Source organism: Manis javanica, chromosome 15 (genome assembly GCF_040802235.1).
Source record: "Manis javanica isolate MJ-LG chromosome 15, MJ_LKY, whole genome shotgun sequence".
Classification (NCBI taxonomy): Eukaryota; Metazoa; Chordata; class Mammalia; order Pholidota; family Manidae; genus Manis; species Manis javanica.
In genome coordinates, this window is record NC_133170.1 from 18845555 (window position 1) to 18857733 (window position 12179).

General features: G+C 37.8%; 1 protein-coding gene across 5 annotated transcripts in view; it reads right to left on the reverse strand.

The window, feature by feature from the left end:
- PDE6H (phosphodiesterase 6H) overlaps positions 1-12179 on the reverse strand; it is a 186012-nt gene that overhangs the window by 96990 nt on the left and 76843 nt on the right. Inside the window, exon 1 of one of the 5 annotated variants that reach the window (XM_073223446.1) lies at positions 7562-7712. The exons of the other annotated variants lie outside the window; for them this stretch is intronic. The gene's annotated coding sequence lies outside the window, so the exon portion shown is untranslated. Of the gene's footprint in view, positions 1-7561; positions 7713-12179 lie in introns of those variants that run through there. 5 annotated transcript variants of the gene reach the window in all.

Genomic DNA, 12179 nt, shown 5'->3' on the forward strand with positions numbered 1-12179 from the left:
TGCACCATTGTCCATTTGATTTATTTCTGGCACCAAAATATTAAGTATTTAAACACTGCTTTTCCAGAGAGTCCCCAGTATATAGAACAGCCAATATCTGGATCTGCATCCCCTCTCATTCCCAAGAGTCTTTGGCTTGAAAACATGTATCTCCACAGATCCTCCAACTTGGGCTGCTGACCTTGTGAGAAAGTTATTATGTCATCATCATCTGAAGATGGGAAGAAAGCACTAAAATTCATTCCAACAGATACAGCACAGCTTCTGAGAAAAGGGAAAATGGCACAAAATTGTCTTCCTTTCAGCTATTCAGTAAATGTTCAGTGAATATAAAAAATTTGTATAGCGAGAGAGTAGCAACTTTTGCATAGCCCTACTATCTCTCTTTCATGAGTTAACTTTTTGTATATATTACGTCCAGATAAGTCATATTTTTGGTTTTCAAACTAAAAATCGTGCTCTGCTTTAAACTATTTGGCATAGCTGAGAGGCTTGTTTTGGTGAACCAGAAAAAAGTAGAGAAGAGAAATAAATGAAATGTTACTTAATAAATATTAATTATTCATTTTTAATTATTAAAAAGTAATGAAATTAATTAATTAATTCTGCCCTTTGGCAATCTGCAACATATTCTTGTTTTCTTTCCATTGAACTTATGTCTTTAATTAGCATAGTTTGGTACTATGAATGGGTTGGCTTCTTCATATAACTTCATGTCGTGTGCATAGGTCCACTCCAGCAGATAAATGTACAAAAATCTAGAAGTAACAAAAAGCCACATACAGGCAGAATTTACACCTCACACACAGCAAAGGGACTTTTCTTGTTTTATTCTCCCAAAGGAATCCTTGCTATTTAAGTGATTTTCCTTTAAGAAGGAATATACTTTTTCATGTATTTAGGCTATACGTGTATTTTACAATGTTATTATCTGGAAAACTTTCAGGAATATTGCTATTTCATAAAGAGGGTAATCTACTAATTTAATAGTCAGATTGCCACTTAAAGCAAAAATAGAAAAAAATATAAGTGAAACAGCATTTCCTCCCCCCCCCCATCTTTTTTTTAGCGTACTGTATAGTTATTCTGTGTTTCAAATTACGGCAATTTCCTATCTTCACAAGGGATCAAATTTATACTTCAATTGAAGGGCAGGGATAGTCTGAGTATGTGCTATCAGCCTGCTGGAATGCATTGTTAAGGGCAACCTCTCTACGCTCTTGTGGTTTCAAGCACTGTACTGGGTATGCAGATAAGACAATATGTAAGGGACTAGGGCCACAGATATGGATGACAAGTCCTAGCTTCCCCTGAAGAGCTTAAAATTCAGGGTAGGACACAGTCATATAAACAGATAATGTCAGTATTCTGTAATGGGTATCAGGTAAGGTTGATGAAAGGTTATCCTAGAGTTATTATGAGCAAATACAAGATTCATTTAATGCAACATATGAATTCATCAAGAGAATTCTTTCTTTTTTTAGCAAGAAAGAATTCAATCTTTCTAGACATGACAGTTTCCTAAATAATGAGTGGCGTCTGGGGGATAAATGTGCCTGGAGACCAGTGACTGTACCATCAATACCTGGGGAGCAGGGGAGTGACCAGATGGAGAAGAGAAATGCCTCTAATTCAGAAAGGAAGAAAACATGGGCTAGTTTAGATATAAAATAGAGCACTAAGGGAGTGTTTAAAAGGAGAAATAACCCATTGGGAAGCTTACTTATGGGCTATATCATGAAGTAGGTGGCATTTGAGATAAGCCTTAAAAAATGCTCAAAGTAGCTATAGACAGAGACAGGAAAGCAGAAAAAGAGAGTATTCAAAAAAATGAGCGAAGGCGTGATGGCAAACACTGAGGGACATCTTACCAACAAGTTGCTCAGTTTGGCTAGAGCATTGGTTACATGCTGGGAAACTGCATAAATAAAGAATAGAAAAGGGAGATGGGAACTAACATTCAGTGAGCAACTACTACATCACAGACACTTCCTTGGTATTCTACAAGGATCATCTCATTAAATCTTTACAACAGCTTATGTTACAATTGTCACCCCTCACATGCTACAGTGAGATGACTCATCCAAGGTCATATAGCTAGTTAGAAATAATACTACTAATAATAACTTCTATGGGGCATTTACTATATGCAGGCACTGTGGCAGCTAGATGCCCACATGCATTAGCTCATTTAAACCTCACAGCAACTCCATAAACTACTTTCCATTATGACTACCATTTTTTTATATAAGGGAAGTGAGAAATTGGAGAAACGGCAGAGATTAATAAATGACAGAGAAGAATTCATATTCAGTCCTATTGACTCCAAAGCCCTCCCATCTGCTAAGTCACCAGAGAATTGGGAATACATGTGAGAGGGATATTGGCTTACTTAAAGCAATGAGCAGCTGTTTTGTTTTAAAGATGAATAAAAGCCAGGGGCTAACCTCAATGACCTTGAAGACTAGTGGAAAAGCAAGACAAACAAGCATTCATATCAGACTCTCCTCGTTACTAATCCCACACCTCAGCCCGTATCCATTTCACTGCCCTTCTGCTGCTACCTCAAAACAAAACAAAACAAGAAATTACATTACATCTTGTTCCCTTCAGTTTATCGTCCCTTCCTTTTGATCCCATTCTTACTCCCACTCGTTTATCTCCTACCAACAGCCAGAGAAAGAACTCCAGTGAAAAATCCTTTCACTCCCTCAACAAAGTAAAAGTCTCTTTCAAAATACCCTAGTGGCCAAAAATATATAATCTAAGATGATGAGAAAGTCAGGAAATGCAGAGAATGATAAATTGAAAGAATCAGGGTCAGGGGAGAGGCCACCAAGGTTCAAACAAGCACAGGCTTTAAAACTACAAAGTGGAAGCCAGCGGACAGAGCTGAATTAAATTTCCACAGGTCATCCTAAGCCACATTGCACTGCATTATTTTCCATCACAATTCTACCAGGGAGAAATCACATGTGGAGACTACCTCTTATTTCACAGCCTGTTCACTTCTTAGCTTGATCAACAAAGGCATGTTCTGCACTAGACTTTCGCTAATATTAACCTGGACATTTTTCGCTTGTGTCCCTCTAAATTTCCTTTTCCTGAAGTTCATCCTATTTCCAGGGTTTGCAATGACTAGATGATGGGACAAAGGAGAGGAATTGCAGTTTCAGATCGCTGCCACAAGATTTTTCTCTACTAACCAAACCCAGGCTGTAAAGATTGCCCTTTAGATCCCAACGATTGCAAAGCATATCAAGATGCAACTCGAATGAATGAAGTTATTTGACTACACTGGGAAATCATGGCAGACAAGTTGTACTGGCAGCAGTGATTTGCATGGAGCTTTTACACAGCATCTTCTGGAGGTTTTCAGGACCAAGGGCGCACGACCAAACACCAGTCAACCCTGGAAGCAGCACTTGCAAAACAGCATTAAGAACAGACTGTTCCTTCAAACATTGACTTATAAAATAATTTCCCTATGTTGTTTATTCAAGGATGAAATAATCTAGAAGCACAAAAATCTAGAAGTCTATTCCAACTCGTGTTTGAAAAGAGAATGAAATCATTTGTTCAAAAGTAATACAGGCATTGATGGCAGTGTCAGAACTAAACTGAGCTCTTCCAGCTCCCGATTTGGTTCCCACTGGACAAGACCTTGTTAATTCAATTATGCCCACTTCGTGTATTGTCCACTCTGCTTTGGTCGTCCTCTGCAACCTATTCCTTGACTACAGGAGCAAAATGGAATATTAAATCAATGGAGTTAAACCAATTATTTTTAAATAACATGTGCTGTGTGTGTGTACTCCATGGCATTCTACCCCAGCCATCAGTCAAACAGCTCTACGTTTATTGTCTTATTTAATCCATCCAACAGGCCTGTGAGTTGGATTTTATAATCCTTAATTGGGTCACTGAAAAGGTGAGGTTTATAAATTTAAACAACCTCAAATGTCACACAAGGAATAAGTGGCAGAGCCAGAATTCAAATCTAGGCTTTCCTTTTTTTTCCTCCAGTTTTACTGAGGTATAATTGGCAAATAAAAATTGTAAAAATTGTATTTATTTAAGATGTACCATGTGATGGTTTGATATGTATATATACCATAGAATGATTGCCACAATTAAGTTAATTAACATATCCATCACCTCACCTAGTAACCTTTGTGTGTGTGTGTGTGTGTGTGTGTGACCATTGAAGAAAACTTCAAGTATTCAATATAGTATTATTACCTATAGTCATTATGCTGTGCATTACATCCCTAGAACTTACCTCATAACTGAAAGTTAATACCCTTTGACCAATGTCTCCCCATTTTTCCACCTTCCCAGCCACTGGCAACCACTGTTCTATCTGTTTCTGTGAGTTCAGCTTTTTGAGGTTCTGCTTATAAATGAGATTATACAGTATTTATCTTTCTGTGTCTAGCTTAGTTCACTTAGCATAAGGTCCTCTGGTTTCATTCATATTGTTACAAATAGTTTTTATGCCTGAATAACATTTCATTGTATATCTACCATGTTTTCTTTATCCATTTATCTGTCAACAGACACTAAGGTTTCCATAGACTTTTTTATTATTATAAGCACATCCTTCAGCCAAAAGAGTTATTTACTTTCTACAGAGCTTTTCTTCAGAGTCCAGTCTAGCTTATGTGATGATTGTCTGAGGAGGTACCAACATTATGAAGGGAATCCCAAGGTGGAGTGAAAATGGGGGATGTCACTCTGCCCAATTTTTTTGTTTGTTCTGCCTGAAAGAGCAATAGAAGAAAGAATACAGGCTGGTTACAAAGGGACTCAGTAGATTTGAGTTACGCAGATTTTCTTCTAGTCAATCTATTACCTAAAGTTAAAAATCACTTTAAGAATGATTTAAATTTCCATTTAAGTATGTATCTTTGCGTTAGACACAGGTCCGTCCACATATCCATCTCCGACTAAAGGATTTTCAAAAAGTGTATTTTCATTTCTCATGCCAACTTTAAAAGTTGCCAACTATTTTTAACTCTTAATATAAATGTTATCATTAAATTTAAATGTCTTAGTTTAAATTTCTTTACTTAAATTTCTATTAAGTGACTCGCTGTTGTTTAAAGCTGTTGTGCTATTTTCCCTAAAACTGCTTATAAGTGTACTGAAACTACTACACAGTGCTTATGTACTATGACTTGCTGAGCAAAGCTATCATCCTCTCCCTTCCCTTTGTGTCTTGACAAATGTTAAACATACTCCCGCTCTGCTTCCATCTCACTAACAGAGACATCACTTCATACTTCTCATACTCTGTCTCATCAGTCCTGTCTTCAAGTCTCCTGTTTCTGCCAGACACCAATATATCCTTGAACTCCTATAAGTTACTTAGGTCCATTTATTGCTGTTGTAAATTTCCTGAATTAGGTAGTAATACTTTTATGTTGGTGAACTGGAATAATGAAAGGGTAAGATAAGTATGTGGCCAGGTGTGGGGTGACCATAGAATAGATCTAAAAAGATTCCTTCCCTTCCAGCTGAGGCCATGGCACTGTGAGAAACTCCCCTTCACACCTCACTCAGAAGAAGCAGCCAGAGTCTGATGAGTAAATGGCCCACCTTTCCCAAACTCCTCTCCAGCCAAGACAGGAGAGACATAGAATCTATTTTCTATTTTGCTTCCAGTTGAAGCAGCATCTTGTAAATGGAGCCTAGATTTCCAGTTTTGCTTGGGGTCTCAGTAACCATAGAATTTGACTTTTGTAGACACTGTGAAAGCCTGTATTCTTACACCAAACCAAAGTTAGTGTCATATGACAGTCTGCAAACATGAGTGTTCAGAGACTGGGATGAGACTTGGCGATTTCTGAAGTGAGTCAAAATGTTTTGGAGGGCAACATATTTGAGTTGTAACTTGTCTGGACAGACAGTTTAGAGTGCAGAGTATACTGGATAGGGAAATAGGGGCCTTGGATTCCAATTTCAAATTCATCCCTTTCTCTGATTTTAGAATTCTGTGCTTAAGTGATCATATACAAATCTATAATTCGTACTGACCTATGCTAAAGGACATTGAAGAAAACATCATTTTAAATATCATTATCTTTGTTTAATTTTATCTTTAGGTCGTGAATTGCAGACTCAAGGATCCCTGTAGACACAGTCATAGAATTCTTTAATCAGGTGTTAGAACCTTGAGGAATATTGCACGATCACATTAGTGGTTAAAATAATATTCTTTCAACTCAAATAGCCCTGTGTTAGAATCCTGCCTTTGCCATGTAGTTGCTGTGTGACCTTGCATAAAATACATAACCTCTCTGAGCCCTGATTTTCTCATATATAGGATATAGGTAATTATACTCAGTTTGTAGAATTATTGTGAGAAGGAAATAGCACAATGAATAAAAAGTGATTATCATATTGCTGTCTAACTCCATACACAAAAGTAAACTCGAAATGTATCAAAGACCTGAATGTAAGTCATGAAACCATAAAACTCTTAGAAGAAAACACAGGCAAAAATCTCTTGAATATAAACATGAGCAAGTTTTTCCTGAACACATCCTCTCAGGCAAGGGAAACAAAAGCAAAAATGAACAAATGGGACTACATCAAACTAAAAAGCTTCTGTACAGCAAAAGATACCATCAGTAGAACAAAAAGGCATCCTACAGTATGGGAGAATATATTCATAAATGACATATCCGACAAGGGCTTAACATCCAACATATATAAAGAACTCACATGCCTCAACAACCAAAAAACAAATAACCCGATTAAAAAATGGGCAGAGGAACCAGATTCAAGATGGTAGCATGAGAGGTGAGACAGTGAACTCCTCCCAGAACCACATATATTAAGAAAATACAGTTACTACAACTAATCCTAAAAAAGCAACAGGAAATAAGGCTACACTAGACTGCATACACATGGAGAACAGAGCAGACCTCACAAAACAGGGTAACATAACAAAGCCTAATCTGGCAGGACCCAAGCCCTTCCCCCACCCCAGCTCACCAGTGGGATGAAGAGAAACAGAGTGGGGAGGGTGTGTAAGCCTAGGACTGCTGAACACCCAGCCCTGGAAATCTGCTATGGGAGCACAGACCTACATGGCATGGTGCTCTGGAGATTAGTAGGCTTGGAAAGATAAGATGACGGGTGGAATACTTGGAGAAACTGATATTCCAGCCATTTGTGGAGGACAGGGATCCACATCTGGCCACTCTGGGACAAAGGAAAGGCGGATGTTCTGAGAGGCTTCCTAGCAGTGAGAGGGCTGCTGAAGGGGCGGGGTTTGCATGGAGATTGCTGCACGGGAGAAGGGATAGGTGGACAAGGTTGTCTGGGCATGCTCTGCCCAGCAGGTTGGGAACTTTCAGGAGCTTCAGGCACTCCATCCCTATGGCTGGCTACTCAGCTCTGAGGACCCCCACTGTGATACACAGCCTGCGGTGCTTCCCTCCTGTTCTGCTGGCACCAGCTCACAAACTGGCAGTCCCTGCCCTGGTGTCAGGCCAGCCAGAGGGAGGCCCCGCCTATGGCAGCTACAAATGCAAAGCACAGAGGCTTATACCTGTGTGCTGGCCCAGTGGATCTGACCGTGGAGACAGGCAGTGCAGCTGGGAAGCAGGAAACAGCTCTTTCCTTCCCCCAGTCACCAGCACCGCTCCCGTGTGACCCCCGACATCACTCCAGGGACTGAGCAGCTCCAGAGACTAGAGCTTCTGGCACTAGAGGGCGACACATACAAATACAAAATGTCAAAGGAACCTAGTTCAAACAAGAATCTCACAAATACCAGAAAAAGAGCCAAATGAAACTGAATTCACCAATCTTCCTGAAAGAGAGTTCAAAATAAAAATCATAAACATGCTCATGGAGGTACAGAAAAATATTCAAGAACTCAGGGATGAATTCAGAACAGAGATTCAATCATTAAGAAATTTCATATCTGAAATTAAACATACAATGGTGGGATTTAAAAGCAGATTAGATGAAGTAGAAGAGACAGTAAATGAAATAGAAATTAGAGAAGAGGAATACAAAGAAGCTAAGGTACAGAGAGAAAAAAGTATCTCTAAGAATGAAAGAATATTGAGAGAACTGTGTGAACAATCCAAACGGAATAATATTTGCATTATAAGGGTACCAGAAGAAGAAGAGAGAAAAAGGGATAAAATGTCTTTGAGGAGGTAACTGCTGAAAACTTCCCCAATCTGGGGAAGGAGATAGTCTCTCAGGCCATGGAGGTGCACAGATCTCCCAACACAAGGGACCCAAGGAAAACAACACCAAGACATATAATAATAAAAACGGCAAAGATCAAGGATAAGAACAGACTTTTAAAAGCAGCTAGAGAGAGAAAAAGATCACATACAAAGGAAACCCATGAGGCTATCATCAGACTTCTCAACAGAAACTTTACAGGCCAGAAGGGAATGGCATGATATATTTAATGCAATGAAAAAGAAGGGCCTGAAACCAAGAATACTCTACCCAGCATGGTTATCATTTAAATTTGAAGGAGGCATTCTGACAGATAAGCAAAAGCTGACAGAATTTACCCTCCACAAACCATCCCTACAGTGCACTGTGGAGGGACTGCTATAGATGGAAGTATTCCTAAGGCTAAATAGGAAATAAAACCACCACAACATAAAACAATTAATTACTAAGCAGATGCAAAGTCAAATTAACTACCCCCAAAGTTAATTAAGGGATGGACAAAGAGTACAGAATATGATACCTAATATATAAAGAATGGAGGAGGAAGAAAAAGGAGGGAAAAAAAAGAACCTTTAGGTTATGTTTATAATAGCATACTAAGTGAGTCATACTAAGTGACTGTAAGATAGTAAGTGTATCTTTGGTAATCAAGAATCTAGAGCCTAGAATGGCAATAAGTACATATCTATCAGTAATCACCCTAAATGTAAATGGTCTGAATGCACCAATCAAAAGACATAGAGTCACTGAATGGAAAAAACAAGACCCATCTATATGCTACCTACAAGAGACTCACTTCAAACCCAAAGATATACACAGACTGAAAGTAAAGGGATGGAAAAAGATATTTCATGCAACTAATAGACAAAATAGACTTCAAGACAAAGAAAGTAACAAGAGATAAAGAAGGACACTATATAATGATAAAGAGGTCAGTTCAACAAGAGGATATAACCATTATAAATATCTATGCACCTAACACAGGATCACCCACACATGTGAAACAAATACTAACAGAATTAAAAGGGGAAATAGAATGCAATCATTCATTTTAGGAGACTTCAACACACCACTCACTCCAAAGGACAGATCAACCAGAAAGAAAATAAGTAAGGAGAAAGAGGCACTGAACAATGTATTAGAACAGATGAACCTAACGGACATCTACAGAACACTCCATCCAAAAGCAACAGGATACACATTCTTCTCAAGTGCACATGGAACATTCTCAAGAATAGATCATAGACTAGGCCACAAAAAGAGCCTCAGTAAATTCAAAAACATTGAAATTGTACCAACGAGCTCTTAGACCACAAAGGCATGAAACTAGAAATAAATTACACAAAGAAAATGAAAAAGCCCACAAACACACGGAGGCTTAATAACATGCTCCTAACTAATCAATGGCTCAATAACCAAATAAAAACAGAGATAAAGCTATATATGGAGACAAATGATAGATAACAATGATTCAACACCACAACATCTGTGGGACACTGCAAAGGCCATGCTATGAGGGAAGTATATTGCAATACAGGCCTACCTGAGGAAAGGAGAACAATCCCAAATGAACAGTCTAAACTCAGAATTAATGAAACTAGAAAAAGAAGAACAAATGAGGCCCAAAGTCAGTAAGAGGAGAGACATAATAAAGATCAAGCATAAATAAATAAATAAAATAGAAAAGAATAAAACAATAAAATCAATGAAAGCAGGAGCTGATTCTTCAAGAAAATAAACAAAATAGATAAACCCCTAGCCAGACATATCAAGAAAAAATGAGTCTATGCACATAAACAGAATCAAGAAATGAGAAAGGAAAAAGCACTACCAACACCACAGAAATACAAAGAATTATGAGAGAATACTATGAAAAATTATATGCTAACAAACTGGGTAACTTAGAAGAAATGGACAACTTTCTAGAAAAATATAACCATCGAAGGCTGACCCAGGAAGAAACAGAAAATCTGAATAGACCAATTACCAGCAAGGAAATTGAATTGGTAATCAAAAAACGACTTAAGAACAAAACTCCTGAACCAGATGGTTTCACTGTTGAATTTTATCAAACACTTATTGAAGACTTAATACCCATCCTCCTTAAAGTTTTCCAAAAAGTAGAAGAGGAGGGAATACTCTCAAACTCATTCTACAAGTCTAGCACCACTCTAATACCAAAACCAGGAAAAGACACCCAAAAAAAGAAAATTACAGACCAATATCCCTGATGAACATAGATGCAAATGTACTCAACAAAATATCAGCAAATCGAATTCAAAAATACATCAAGAAGACCATCCATCATGATCAAGTAGGATTTATTCCAGGGATGCAAGGATAGTACAACGTTAAAAAATCCATCAACACCATCCACGACATCAACAAAAAGACAGACAAAAATCACGATTATCTCCAGAGATGCCGAGAAAGCATTTGACAAAATTCAACAGCCATTCATGATAAAAACTCTCAACAAAATGGGTATAGAGGGCAAGTACCTCAACATAATAAAAGTCATATATGACAAACCCACAGCCAACATTATACTTAACAGCAAGAAGCTGAAAGCTTTTCCTTTAAGATCAGGAACAAGACAAGGATGCCCACTCTTCCCACTTTTATTCAACATAGTTCTGGAGGTGGAAGCCATGGCAATCAGACAACACAAAGAAATAAAAAGCATCCAGATTGGCAAGGAAGAAGTTAAACTGTCCCTGTTTGCAGATGACATAATATTGTACATAAAAAACTCTAAAGAATCCACTCCAAAACTCCTAAATCTAATATCTGAATACAGCAAAGTTGCAGGATACAAAATTAATACACAGAAATCTGTTGCATTCCTATACATTAACAATGAACTAGTACAAAGAGAAATCAGGAAAACAATTCCATTCACAATTGCATCAAAAAGAGTAAAATACCTAGGAATAAACCTAACTAAGGAAGTGAAAGACCTGTACTCTGAAAACTACAAGGCACTCATGAGAGAAATTAAAGAAGATACCAATAAATGGGAACACATCCCATGGTCATGGATAGGAAGAATTAATATTGTCAAAATGGCCATCCTGCTTAAAGCAATCTACAGATTTAATGCAATCCCTATCAAAATACCAACAGCATTCTTCAAGAACTAGAGGAAAATCATTCTAAAATGCATGGAACTGCAAAAGACCCCAAACAGCCAAAGCAATCCTGAGAAGGAAGAATAAAGCAGGGGGAATTATGCTCCCCAACTTCAAGCTCTACTACAAAGCCACAGTAATCAAGACAATTTGGTAATGGCACAAGAACAGATCCACAGACCAGTGGAACAGATTAGAGAGCCCAGATATAAACCCAAGCATATATGGTCAATTAATATATGATAAAGGAACCATGGATATACACTGGGGGAAATGACAGCCTCTTCAACAACTGGTGTTGGCAAAACTGGAGAGCTCCATGCAAGAGAATGAAACTCGATTATTGTCTAACTCCATACACAAAAGTAAACTCAAAATGGATCAAAGACCTGAATGTAAGTCATGAAACCCTAAAACTCTTAGAAGAAAACATAGACAAAAATCTCTTGAATATAAAAACATGAGCAATTTTTCCTGAACACATCTCTGCAGGCAAGGGTAACAAAAGCAAAAAAAATGAACAAATGGGACTACATCAAACTAAAAAGTTTCTATACAGCAACGGATACTATCAGTAGAACAAAAACACACCATACAGTATGGGAGAATCTACTTGTAAATCGAATTCAAAATCTGATAAAGGGTTAACATCCAAAATTTATATAGAACTCTAATGCCTAAACACCTAAAAAGCAAATAACCTAATTAAAAAATGGGCAGAAGATATGAACAGACACTTCTCCAAAGAAGAAATTCAGATGGTCAACAGGCACATGAAAAGATGCTCCACATCACTAATTATCAGGGAAAAGCAAATTAAAACTACAGTGGGAT